This window comes from Strigops habroptila, chromosome 10 (assembly GCF_004027225.2).
Source record: "Strigops habroptila isolate Jane chromosome 10, bStrHab1.2.pri, whole genome shotgun sequence".
NCBI lineage: Eukaryota > Metazoa > Chordata > Aves > Psittaciformes > Psittacidae > Strigops > Strigops habroptila.
Genome location: NC_046359.1, coordinates 43,039,924 through 43,052,191, shown reverse-complemented (window position 1 = coordinate 43,052,191; position 12,268 = coordinate 43,039,924). Strand labels below are relative to the sequence as shown.

The following is a 12,268-nucleotide window of genomic DNA, read 5'->3' as shown; positions in this document are numbered from 1 at the left end:
TTTCTGGATGTATGAAAATGTGTTTTCATCCCAAGATTCTACATATGAGTAGTACTTTGAAGATGAATTTACAATGTCTGAAATTGCCCGTGGAACTGAATTTAATCATCAGTACTTCAAAGACATCTGTATGCAACAGAGTAAGAAAAGAAATTTCAAATACTCAGAGGAGTGAGGCAAACCTTTCTAAGAAAAACTACTCCAAAAAAATGGCAACTACTGAGGAGCCAAATAGCAGCAAGAAAAGAAACACCAAAGTGCTACCTTTCATGAACTGCTAGGTGCAGCATTACACATCTTCATGGTTTCCAAGATCTGGCAGGAGATGAACACCAAAAAGGACCAGCTCCACATACAAAAGGGCGAATAAAAACCACACACTAAAGCACAGACAACCTTCAACAGGCTGTTCATCAAACTCTTAGTATACCATTTAAAAAAAAAAAAGAAACATTCTTTGAGTTTGGAGAATGTGGAAACTTAGCAAAAACTTCAATAACTTCCAAAAAGTACACTGAGATTTTAATATATTAAGAAAACAGGAATGTGCAGTTGAATTGTTGACAGTATATACAATAGGAAAGGTTAATCCAGCTACAGTCAAGCACAGCAAGTGCATGTGTGGACCCCCAGTGCAGGTGTCTGAAGTTTCCCTTAGACACATATGTTCAGCATCAGATTTCTATGCTATTTAATACATTTTTTTTCCTACTGCATCCAGAGCTGCTCTTGGCAACACCTGTATCTTGACCAGACTTGCACCTGGGAACAGAATTCTTTAAAGCATACAATGAAACTGGCAGCCAGGAGGTCGGGACGCTTACCTACCACATGGGATTCACTCGGCTTGGCCCATTTTCCCAGCAGGGACTATCCTCATCACCATGCTTACAGCCTATTTTTGGTTCCATCTGCTAAGCTGCTCCACTGCATACACCAAAATTCTTCAGGAATCTCAGTATTCATAAACCAAGTCCTGGTTTCATCCCAAAAGAGGAAAAGAAGGAGGCATAATCTCAACAGTTCCTTAGGAAAGAAATGTTTGCCTGCCCAAAGGAAGTTAGATGACATATTTCTAGTAACTACTGTATGCAGTAACACAGGGTGTTTAGCAGACGCTATTTGTCTAACACAATCTTCAACAAATGTTGAGTCACTTCAAGAAATGTTGAGTCATCTGAGTTCTTCAGATGTTCCTACTGGAGAGTACCTGTGTACCATGCTTCTCATTCTGCACAGATCAGTTCCAGAGATCCCAAAAACTCACTTACATAGTCCCAGAACATAACTTCCTTATGAAGTTATAATCATTTCTCAATTAATTTAAGAACCAATGCCCAATTAATACCTTTTCATTGCCACCCCTATCCCTACTAGTTTAAATTAAAAATAAGATAGTAATAAAAAAGGTTACCTTGCCTCAGTTATGGTTCCCACAAGCTAGTATCAGCTAACAACTGCCAGTAAGTGAAGCTGAACAGAGATTTATACTCATTTTGGTTACTATGTTTGGGAAATCAACTGGAATTTGAATAAAACAAATTGACACACGTGTAACTAATTCAGCAGTGCAGTCCAGACCAACGACCCCCAAACCAGGCTGAAAATCCTCCCCACTGCCAATCTCGTCCTTGTTGAAGCCAAAGGAGATTTTGCCACCTACTTCACTGGGGGCCAAGATATTTTCTGTAGCTGACACCTTCAACACCCAACCTTGAAAATCCACACTTGGATTAAGTTCACAGCAAAACTACTGCAAGTTCCACCCGAGACAAGATCAGCCCTTGCAAGAATTACTGTCTATTGCGATGAAGTAAAAACTTTCTCCCTGGACGCCCCTCTCTTCACCACCCTTTCTTAATACCTTTGATGAAGGAAAGGCTGTTCTATTGACAGTGATTTGCTCACTTACTTACTTGCTCTTCCTTTTGCTAAGCATTCCCTTAGTCAAAGTAACATCAGAAGTAGCTCTAGAATATTTTAATAGTAATGCAAGAAAAATAAAGCAATAAAAATCCCTTATCTGTTAATCATGTTAGATTTTATTTTGTGTAAAACCTCAGTGATTCTCAAAATAAAGCAAAAATAACACAGACCCAGTAATTTTTTTTCCAATAATGAAAGCAGGGGCAAGTGAACATTTTAAAGCATCACTTATCTACATGATGATGTTGAAAAAAACATCGGTTGAGGCTGGTGTTTATGCATTTATGTTGGTGCAACAAGGGCTTCACCAATATTGCCTATTCCAACTTTCAAACTACAACAGCTGCAGGTCACAACCAATGTTAGAACAGTTGATGATCTTGCTGCTTTTCCTCTGTTGGAAGAAAGCAAAACACACTTGGTTTTGTAGACAATTCCCATGTCTATGCTGGACCAGGAACATCACCATAAAAAACAAAACCTTTCAAGCACAGATGCAGCTTATTCCAGCAGAACTACTGGAAGAAATGATGCCGGCTTTCTGAGCAGCATGAACTACATTATCAGAGGCTCTCATGCCCGGACTGCATGCGTTACTTAGGCTTGAGACACTTTCACACTCTCGCCGCTTTTATGTATCTAAAAAGCACCAGCCACTAGACTTATCACAAGCCTAATGCAGCATGAAAAGGCACAATCGTTGACCATTACAGACACATATGGAGATGAACTTTGCTGGGAACCCTGAAAATACACCTAGAGTACAATGAATGCCCAAGTAGCATATCAACACATTCATGCCTGCGAAGCTCTTCAACTCTAGACTATAGACTTAAACCTCTGTCGCCAAACTTTATGCATACAGAAAGTCCTTGGAGGAAACTGGAAGAGCAGCCTGTCCTAACAGGACTTTCATTTTTCTCTCTCAGTACAATTGAAGTCAATATGTAAGTATAAGCCCTACTGGAAAAAGGACACATGGGGTGACATAAATATTTAGCTACACCAGAACCAGCTTTGTCAAAGGCACAACCAGGTAGCACTGACCTCATCTGAGGCCACACTTATACTGAGAGTGTTATCAACTCAATAATACAGGTATAATACACAATGCAAGTGTTCAGAGTATTAACAAAATAAGACGACACTTAAAACTACATGAGTGTCATACTAGTGAATAAGACAAGATGCACCAATGCAAGTACAACTGGGCTAGTGTATCAACACCTTGAGCTTCTGCACTCCTCCAACACCACAAACCAGCTATGTGAAATACAAAGAACTACCTGCAACAACAGAAACCTTTAAGCTCAGACAATGGCCAAAGAAAGAAGTCCAAAAAGAACACATCTAGTGTATTTAAATACTATCCATCAAATACCTCAACACAAGAGGAGAACACGTTTTGCTTTAATGCAAGCAGGTCAGAGAGGATACACAATCATTTGGCAAGTATTAAGCCCCGGGAGAACATAAACTGGTCCATTTTATCCCATTTTTGTCATTTCTTTATTATTGTCATGAATTAATGAAAAAAAAATCCACGCTCTGCCAGACATTAGTGCATAACAGAATAATTTTACTGTATAAAAATACGGTACCACTAAAAAAAACCACTACCTTGATCCCAAGACTACTGTTAACAAAAATGCGAAATCATCACTTTAAGAAGGAGCAAATGTCTTTTAATAAGATTTCTGAACTGTGTGAACAAATAACGTGCTCACACTCAATGAATTTTTAACAACTGAAGCTTTAGCAGGTGTATTGTTTAAAAGCCTAAAACGTTAACAAGGTTGTCCCCATTAGTGTCTTTTGAAAAGACAGTCTGCATCCAGACAAGCAATAAAAATGTATATTTCACAAGAAGTCATTTAAAACCCTTCAGCACCAACACGCAAAGAATTTAAACGGTCTTAAAATTAATCCCAAATTTGAGAAAGCCTCCCGCTTCCTTCAGGAACGAGCAAGAGGCATGGGGAAGCCCGGCTCTCAGCTGTCACACAGAATGAGGAACCGCACAAGCATCCCACACTCCTCAGTGGGCGCAGTGTGAGTTGGTCTGGCAGCATACTCGCTGTTCCTGAATACAGATGTTGGAATGAAACTCAGGCCTCGTGAGCGTTGATCAGATTACACAGAAATGTGTACAGGGGCAGTTTTGATCTGAAAATAGGAGACCGTTTTCAACACTCTCCCTATAAAACAGCATCAAAACAATGCTTAAAAAGCACATCAGTGGAGCTGCCAAACTTGAATTATTTGGAAAAAGCACTGCTTCCTGTGAGACATAAAGGAGTGAGAAAAACTTGAAATGATGAGAGAGTAACGGCAACAAAATCAGCTATTTACCCACCCACCAAAAAGTTTCTTATGCCTTTATTTCTGCAAGCTCTTCTCAGGGTATCAGAAGCTCTGAAATGACGATTCCTCTGCCCTATCTGCTCCATTAGAGCATTTTTTAAAGAGCATTTTTTCCTTCTTTAATGACGCTGTGTTTTTCGCTGAACAGCAGAGGATGTTCTTTCAAGTCCTTTTTCTCCCTACACTCCGAACGCATCTCATGTCCAGAAACACATATGAAATACGTGACAGGAAAAGAAACAAGCTCTGAGGTGACGTTTCCACGGTTTAAGCCGGGACCACAGGCCTCTCTGAGCCAAGCCAGTTGAACACTTCACAGGACCAAGACCCAGACCACTGAGGAGATGGGGGAACCATGAGAAGGCAGCGATTCGAGGTGACGAGCCCCTTCCCCAACAGACCCATCCCAAAACAACCCACAGCCAAGAACCCTTCGTCTCTCCCCCCAGCGCACACACACAGGAAACCCCTCACAGCAAACAGAGACGTGAGGCGGGCGTGAGGGGAAGCGAGTTATTTCGGGGAGAGGCTTTCAAGGCCCGAGAGAGAAAACGCTTCCGAAACACACAAACGGCCCGAACGGGGCGCGACGGCAACGCCCCGCGCGGCGCGGCGACAGCTGAAAGGACCCTAAAATGGCGCCCGTGGGGGAGGAGAGTCGGAGCGAAACTGCGCAACAAACGCTGGCGGGGAGCCAGGCAGCGCCATCTTCCCCGCGCTCCCCGCTCGCAGCCAGCGGCCGCCGAGCCCGGCACGGCCGGGTCACCGCCGGAGCACGGCTCCTCTCCTCCTAACCCGGGTTGTGCCGAGCCCCGGGGAGCGGAGCAGCGCGGAAAAACAAAGGCCTCCGTGTCTCTTTCCTTCTCCCAGGAATTAGTAACAAGTTCTAAGTAAACACAAACGTGCCCCCTCTCCAAGTCGTTTAATTCTGCCCAGTTTTTAACGTTACTACATCCGCTTTCTGCCATGAATTTTGCAATTAATAGCAAAAAATTACAACTTAAAACACTGAAGCCCCACCATAACCCAATAAACACGAGCTGTGAGGAATTCGAAAAAATCCCATTCACAACCATCTCCTGGTTTAAACCACAAATAAAAAACTTATTTATAAAGCATTGTTTCTTTCACGGAAAATCATCCCAGCAGCACAAAGGATTCACATCCACTCCACGGCAAAGCCAAGCGGGTTACTCCAGAAAGAGACGGTTTATTGTTATGTTTTAAAAAGGCGTTACAGTGAAAATGTATCTCCAAAAGAAAAAAGAAAAAAAAACGTAAAAAGGAAGAAAAAATAAAAAGACGGCGGAAAACTTGTTCCCGAAAAGGAGGAAAAAAAAAAAAGGCGCATTAGCCCCAAACCTACCGCGCACCCACAAAAAGCAGCACCGCTTCCATTGCTCGGTTAGAAGCGGGAGGCACGGAGCGATCCCGAGGAAATGGCAAATAAAGAATCAAACGAATAGAATCAAAATCTAGTGGCGGCACCGAAAACGAGGAAACGAGCGAAAAATAGATCCCCAGAAGGCACAAATGTGAGAGACGAGCTCATAGAAATGACAAGGTGAGGGTGGTGGCGAGCGGACGGGGGAAAGGGGAAAAATCAAGCCGGGAGTGAAAAAGGGAAAAAAGGCAAGAAAAATCCTTCCCAGCTGCACGGCCGGGAGAGAGACGGAGTGTCTCCATCTTCCCGACGAGGAGGATGAAAGAGTGTTTCACAGACCACAGAGCTTTAGAGGAAAAGCAAAGAAACGAGGGGGGAAAAAAAAGAGGGAGGAGATTTGAAAAGATTATTTTTCTTTCTCCCTCACACACTCTCTCTATCCCCCTCTCTCACTCTCTCTCTCACACTCACACATAGACACACACACACTCCCTCCTCTCCTCTTTCCATCCCTCTCTTGATGGCCGTCAAGGGGGCGGAAAATAAAGAGGGGAAAAAAAAAAAAAAAAGACAACAACAACAACTAATTTTAAACCGGCTCAATCAATGAGTCATTAAAAGAGATTTTTCTTCCCTCCTCTCCTGAATTTGCATGGCATCAGCAAGAAGGGAAAAAAAAACACACAACCCACCCCAAACCTCTCCCCTCTCTGCAGCTATCAGCCTGGACCTGAAACCTTATCTCTCCTTTCTACACACCCCCCCCTCCGCCTTTATTTTAAGAAGCAACTTTTTTTTTTTTAAGTGCCCTCAGCAGCCACCACCACCAGCCTCGCGGAAGAATAAATATATATATATATAGTTCATTTCCATGTGAAGCCACATCTGCCCAAACAACAGCCACCCACAAAATATCCCTCTTCTTCCTCCTCGTCTCCCCTCTCGCTCGCTCTCTCTCTAGATATATATTTATATACATAGCCCCAGAGCCAATAGCTCTCTGGGCTGAAACCTAATATCCTGGTTTTGGCAACTCCTGGTTGTTAATTTGCTCCTCTTTCTTTTCTGTCTGTCTGGAGATAGATTTTCCTCTCCCCCCCACCCCCCCTTCTCTTTTCCCTCCCCGAAGGAAGGGAGGAAGGAGGTTGTGTGGGTTTTTTTTTCCTTGAAATTTTTATCACAAAATTATAATACACTCAAAGGGAAACTCACCGTCATGAAAAAGCAGTGCCTTGTCAACGGGGTTTCTTCGCCATCACATCAGGGGCTGGCAGTGTAAGAGAGAGAGAGGGAGAGCGGGAGAGCGAGGGAGGGAGGGGGGAAGAGAAAGAGAGCGGGAGGAGAGCGCGGCGCGGCACCACAGCGCGGCACGGCGCGGCACCACAGCACGGCACGGCACCACAGCACGGCACGGCGCGGCACCGCTCCGCTCCGCACCGCTCCGCACCGGCGGGACACACTGCCGCCGCAGCCCGCCGCCCGGGCACACGCACCGCCGCCCTGGCACGATGAGCCCCGGCTCCAGCGCGATCCTCGCCTCGCGGTTGTCACAGTCAGTCCCTTTAACAAAGTTTAGCTCCTTTTTTGTCTTTTCTCCCTTTCCCCCCCCCGCCTTGAGACAGCCGTACAGCTGGCAATGTAGACATGCCCGAGCGGTTTACTTTCGGTTAAAAGTTGGGGGGTGTTTTGGGTTACAGAAAGGTAAAAAAAATAATCAGCTTTTTCTTTTCCCCACTAAAAAGACCATTTTAACAAGCCGGCTGGTCTCCTTCGTATTAAAGTTCTAAACCACGACACACTTGGAGAAGGGGGGACAGAAAAATGCAAGGTCACCTTGAAAAAAAAAGTCAGATTTGACCCTTTTACAAGTTGCCATATTTTGGATGTTTTTTAGATACATTCTTATCAGTGCGTGGAAACAAGATGACACGAATTTCAGCTGCTTAAAAAAAACGGGGGGTAACCTGAAATGCTCCTTTGCAAAATGAGCATTTTAGGTTGAAATGCTCATTTGCAGCAAAGCTTACAGCACTGAGAGCTTATTAATAAAATTCTACAGTTTATTGCACCTGAAAGCATTGATACAGTAATTTTGTTCAAAGGTTTTGGGTTCTACAAAACTTACTCAAAATACTTTATTGGTTAAAAATATAACTAAAACATTCTTCATTCAGCTGATTCAGAGAAGCCTACTTTCTTAAACAACATTTTGATTGACAAGAGAGATTCTTAGCATGTAGAGATAAGTATGTAGTAATGCTTTTAAAACAAATCTTTTCGAGACTCTTTTTCTGCTAGTAATAGTAATTCCCAAGGACTTGTGCACAGCAACCTTCTCTGGTTTTTGCAAAGAAAAAGTAACTTAAAAAACTCCCTAGAGACCAGGATTTGAAGCCTCTATGTAGTAGCGCATGCTTCATTAGCTTTACAGCTCAAAAAGCACTTGAGGTTTTTAGTTTTTAAAAGACAACAAAACAGTTGCAGGCAGTGTACTAAGTGGACCTTCCTGAAGAAGTGGACCAGATTTTTTACGTTTATAACAAGTCTGCACCTCAGCACTGTTTTCAATTAGAATCCAGTTATAATATTGAAGTAATCAACCAACTCACATTATTACATGGGAAACAAAGGTTACAAGCCTGATTCCAAACCTTTGCCAAAGGCAAGACCTGCAATTGTTGTTTACATGTATTCCCACAGTGGAAAATTCAGATAAGGTTTCAAATCACTCCCTAACTGGGAAGGTTGGGCTTTAGCATGAGCACAACAGATCCTTCCTGCAGCCCAGACACAGCAAACACAAGCATGGTGCTGCCTACCCCATCAGCTGAAATATTAACTTCTCATAAATACAGTATGAACCTGACTAGCCAACAACATGGACAGAAACACAACATGTCAAAGAGCTCCACATCCTAATTGCTCTTACAGCCCGTAATACTCCCGACACTAGCATTAGAAAATGGAAAAGGCCACACTTGAAGGTCCCTAACTTCAGAAAATGCTTCAAGGGACCAAACGCTGCCCTGAATTAAAGCTTACTCGGCATCACTGGCTTTAGAGAACATTGCTAAAGTAGGAACTTGTGAGCTGCTGGGCCGCCACAAGCATTCTTCTGACTAACAGGAAGGAACTTTGTTTCAGAGTTATGAGGCAGAACATCTGATCGGTGTAGTATTATTATTAGTCTCCCAGTCCTACAGAAACCACAATGGGAAGCAAGCAAGACCAAGAAGGAATAGAAGGAAGGAGGACAAGTGATTTTCAGTAGCTTCCCTTCCTATAAGTAACAGGAGGAAGCCTACCCAAATTGTCCATGACTGTACCATAATTTACACTTACTTTCCCTGAAGGATGTTTCAAAGCAGCATTGGCAATAACCTTGCTAAGCAAGGACGGTACAAAAAGGGAAGAAGAGCTAACATCTGATACAGTGAAGTGCCCTGACACCACTAGATTTCTCCAGATCTACACAAAAGGGTGAGTTTAAGAATGAAAACTCTTTACATTGCCACTGAGTGAACAAAGCCATGCCAGAACACACTGTACTCTCTGCAGAAGTAAATATGCATTTATTTCTATCTTTGCTGTATTGGTTCAGAAACAAAACTGGCTCAGGTAGAAATGGGTGGATGTGACTATAGGTCAGACTGAAGCACGCACTTAACGTTACCTTCAATACTAAAAAAAAGTAGATGCAGTCTTCAGTGGTAGTGTTACCCCTTTCTGGTGGACTACAGAATTTTCTAGACCACATTTGTAAAGAAATACTGCTTTTTGCTATGAGGTTCTCATGCCTTTTTTTTTTTTTTCAAAGAGGATCACATGGTGTTTCTGAACTGAGTGTCACAGCCCCAGGAGGTTGCCCCTCTTCTCACTGCCTAACAGCATTAACACAAAAACCATAATCCATCAAAATTCTTCCACCCCCAGGTCACCTGCCCAGGGCTGTTAGCCAAAGTCCAGTTCTCTGAATTGCGTACAATGCACATTCAGTTCCTGCCTTTGGCTTCCTCAATCACATTAATTCGTTTTCTCATTCATTTTCCTGTAGCTGCTTCAGAAGGAGTAAGGGGAAATAAGCATGAGCAGAAAGGCACGACCAGTGTCAAAAAGGAATAGGAGAAATCTTTAGAAGACAGACGTTGGCATAATAATTCTCAAGTACAGCTACAGGCAACATCATGTGCATCCAGCACACAATACACCACTTTGCTGTATTTTGACATCAGCTGTCAAACTGTGACCATGCTGTTTAGCAACCACCACTCTTTTAGGTGTGCAAAGACACTAAGCGACATTTGGAGCAAGCTGAGATACATGGCCCTGAAATGACAGATTGTGCAGAAGTAAAAACTAGGCTTAGATACTGAGAGGGAGAAAATAAGGGGGTACTAAACACCCTCTTCCTTCATTCTGTCTCCAGGTTTCTCCCAGATCAAGTGACTTTATTATTACTCAGCCCATTTCTCCAGGTTTGTATCACAAGCATTCCAATCCTTGTGCAATCATAAATTAGTACTCCAAAAGATCAAGGACAGCAGATTCATAAAAAAGAATTTAAGGACTAAGCTATTTGCATTAAAGGAATGAATTCCATAGTCATCCCAAGATTCTGCTTGGATACTTGCTTTGTAACCTCAACTCACTGCATCCTCTCTGAGGTGTATCGGATGGAAAAGAAAGCCATTTACTGCTGCCTTGCTGCCTCAGACTGAGCGCACTGTGAATGGCACTTCGTTATCTCTCCATTACTTAACCTGTTTCTTGTGTCAGCTCATCACCAGACACATTATTTATCCAACTACGTACTGCTTTATTAATTACTAATTTAGATAAGAATAAATAACTCTAAGCTTGAAGGCACAAATACGTCATCAATGAAAGGCAGCAGCAATAAAAAGAAAGGAGTCACAACACTTAAAAGGTAGAGCACTGAAATACAGTGGCATGAAGGGAGACAAGGACTTTAATTTAGACTATAAATGCAACATACCACATGAAAAATTCAGTTTGATATCTGTATCAATATCAATACAGATATCAATATCAGGACCCTCTCAGTAAAAATTTCTTGAACATGACAAATTTCAGCTTGCACAAAACAGTATTTAGAAAACCAGGCTCATAATTGCATGATGTAACTTCCAAAACTGTATGACTCCAGTATCAGTCATCATACCAAACACAGGACTACCTAACCAATACGTATCTTAAGGGATGGGTGGTTAGGACAGAGGTAGTAAGAAGAGGTAACAAAGAGTGAACCTCAGAACAAGAGATTTACACCAGTACCAGGAGACAGACAGGTTTGTATGACTGGAGGTTGTGTGAATGCCAGCAGGGCTGTTCTGTGATGAGTCTGAAGAACAGATTTTGGAGAACTGTGCTTCTCTGAGGTGTGGATCTGATGTATGGAAGACAAGTAAAACCAGAGAAAATGTGGTGACTGGGCCTCACATTGATATAAATGACAATGCAAAATTATTACTGAAACAGATCAGAAATAACTCTTTCATGCTCTAGGTTATTTAAATAGAGTCATATTCTTAGAGTACATTAAAAAGGAAAATTAAGTTTGAAAGATTAATAGCACTCACTTCCAATTTAGAATAGTCTTAAGATAGTAAGCCACTAAAATGTATTGGGGAAAAACCACCTCTGCAGATAGAACGTCACTACGGTGTCTGGAGAAATAATCTTCAACAACTTACACCACCAAGATTTATACAAGAAATTAAAACTAAAAATGATGGCAGAAATTGGGAGAAGGCTCTGTAATATTCATAGATGAATGGGGAAAAAAGAACAGGTAAGTAAGGATACAGAAATACATCAGTATGTAATGAGTAGATGGACACAAGGGTTTGCTGGGTTTGTTCTTTAAAGTAGTAGTAATTCAAACCAGCAGGCGGGCAATGAAGCTAACAAAAGGACCATTCCTAATACAACCGAGGTGCTGCGGATAATTTAAAAAACAATACATATAAATAGAAGGAACTTAAACAAAAAATGGAGGCCTAAAACATGAAACAAGGCATTAAAGGGGAAGCAGAAACAGTGGAATAGTAAGTTATACTAAAAACATTCATAACACAAACATGCTAAGCTATAGTTGTAGAAGGACAAGACAAAATGAACATTATGAATGAAGCACTATCTAAGTCCCAACTTTTGAGAAAGAATGGTTTTACTTGGGTATTTCTAGGACCCTACTAAAAACCAGCTAGATAAGACTTGGATATGAATAAAGATTGCTGAAAGATAATATTATCACTAGAAAGTGTATTGACATGAATGGAATTTATTCTCAGACTGAGACTGAAGAATAAATGCTAATAACAGGAGGAGGCAGTCCTCCTTCACAATGATAGCTGACAGATTTTGTTCATGAGATGAATAAAAGGCAGAAAGAGTACAAGTCTTTCTTAGTATTCTTAGCTTGGTTAACTAATGCATATACTACAGGAGAGCTAACAGAAAATCAGTAAACTCGGATATAATGACTTCAAGTTAATTCTATATAAATTATTCAGAAAAAAAAATGGAATATGTTTGCAATTAAGATTCACAATTCCAAAATGGAAAACTCTC

General features: G+C 41.8%; 1 protein-coding gene and 1 long non-coding RNA gene across 6 annotated transcripts in view; one reads left to right on the top strand and one right to left on the bottom strand.

Moving 5' to 3' along the window:
• The window catches only part of BICRAL (BRD4 interacting chromatin remodeling complex associated protein like), a 39,643-nt gene extending 32,608 nt beyond the window's left edge, over nucleotides 1-7,035 (bottom strand). For 4 of the 5 annotated variants that reach the window (XM_030498837.1, XM_030498831.1, XM_030498836.1 and 1 more), the window contains exon 1: nucleotides 6,887-7,035. The gene's annotated coding sequence lies outside the window, so the exon portion shown is untranslated. Of the gene's footprint in view, nucleotides 1-5,656; nucleotides 6,838-6,886 lie in introns of those variants that run through there. The other variant, XM_030498832.1, reaches the window with a different exon arrangement.
• A 19-nt stretch (nucleotides 7,036-7,054) lies between these two features.
• On the top strand, nucleotides 7,055-11,747 carry LOC115613447. Its single transcript, XR_003993389.1, has 2 exons — nucleotides 7,055-7,226; nucleotides 7,569-11,747. It is a non-coding gene; the product is annotated as an uncharacterized LOC115613447 (long non-coding RNA).
• The last annotated feature ends 521 nt before the right edge of the window (nucleotides 11,748-12,268 follow it).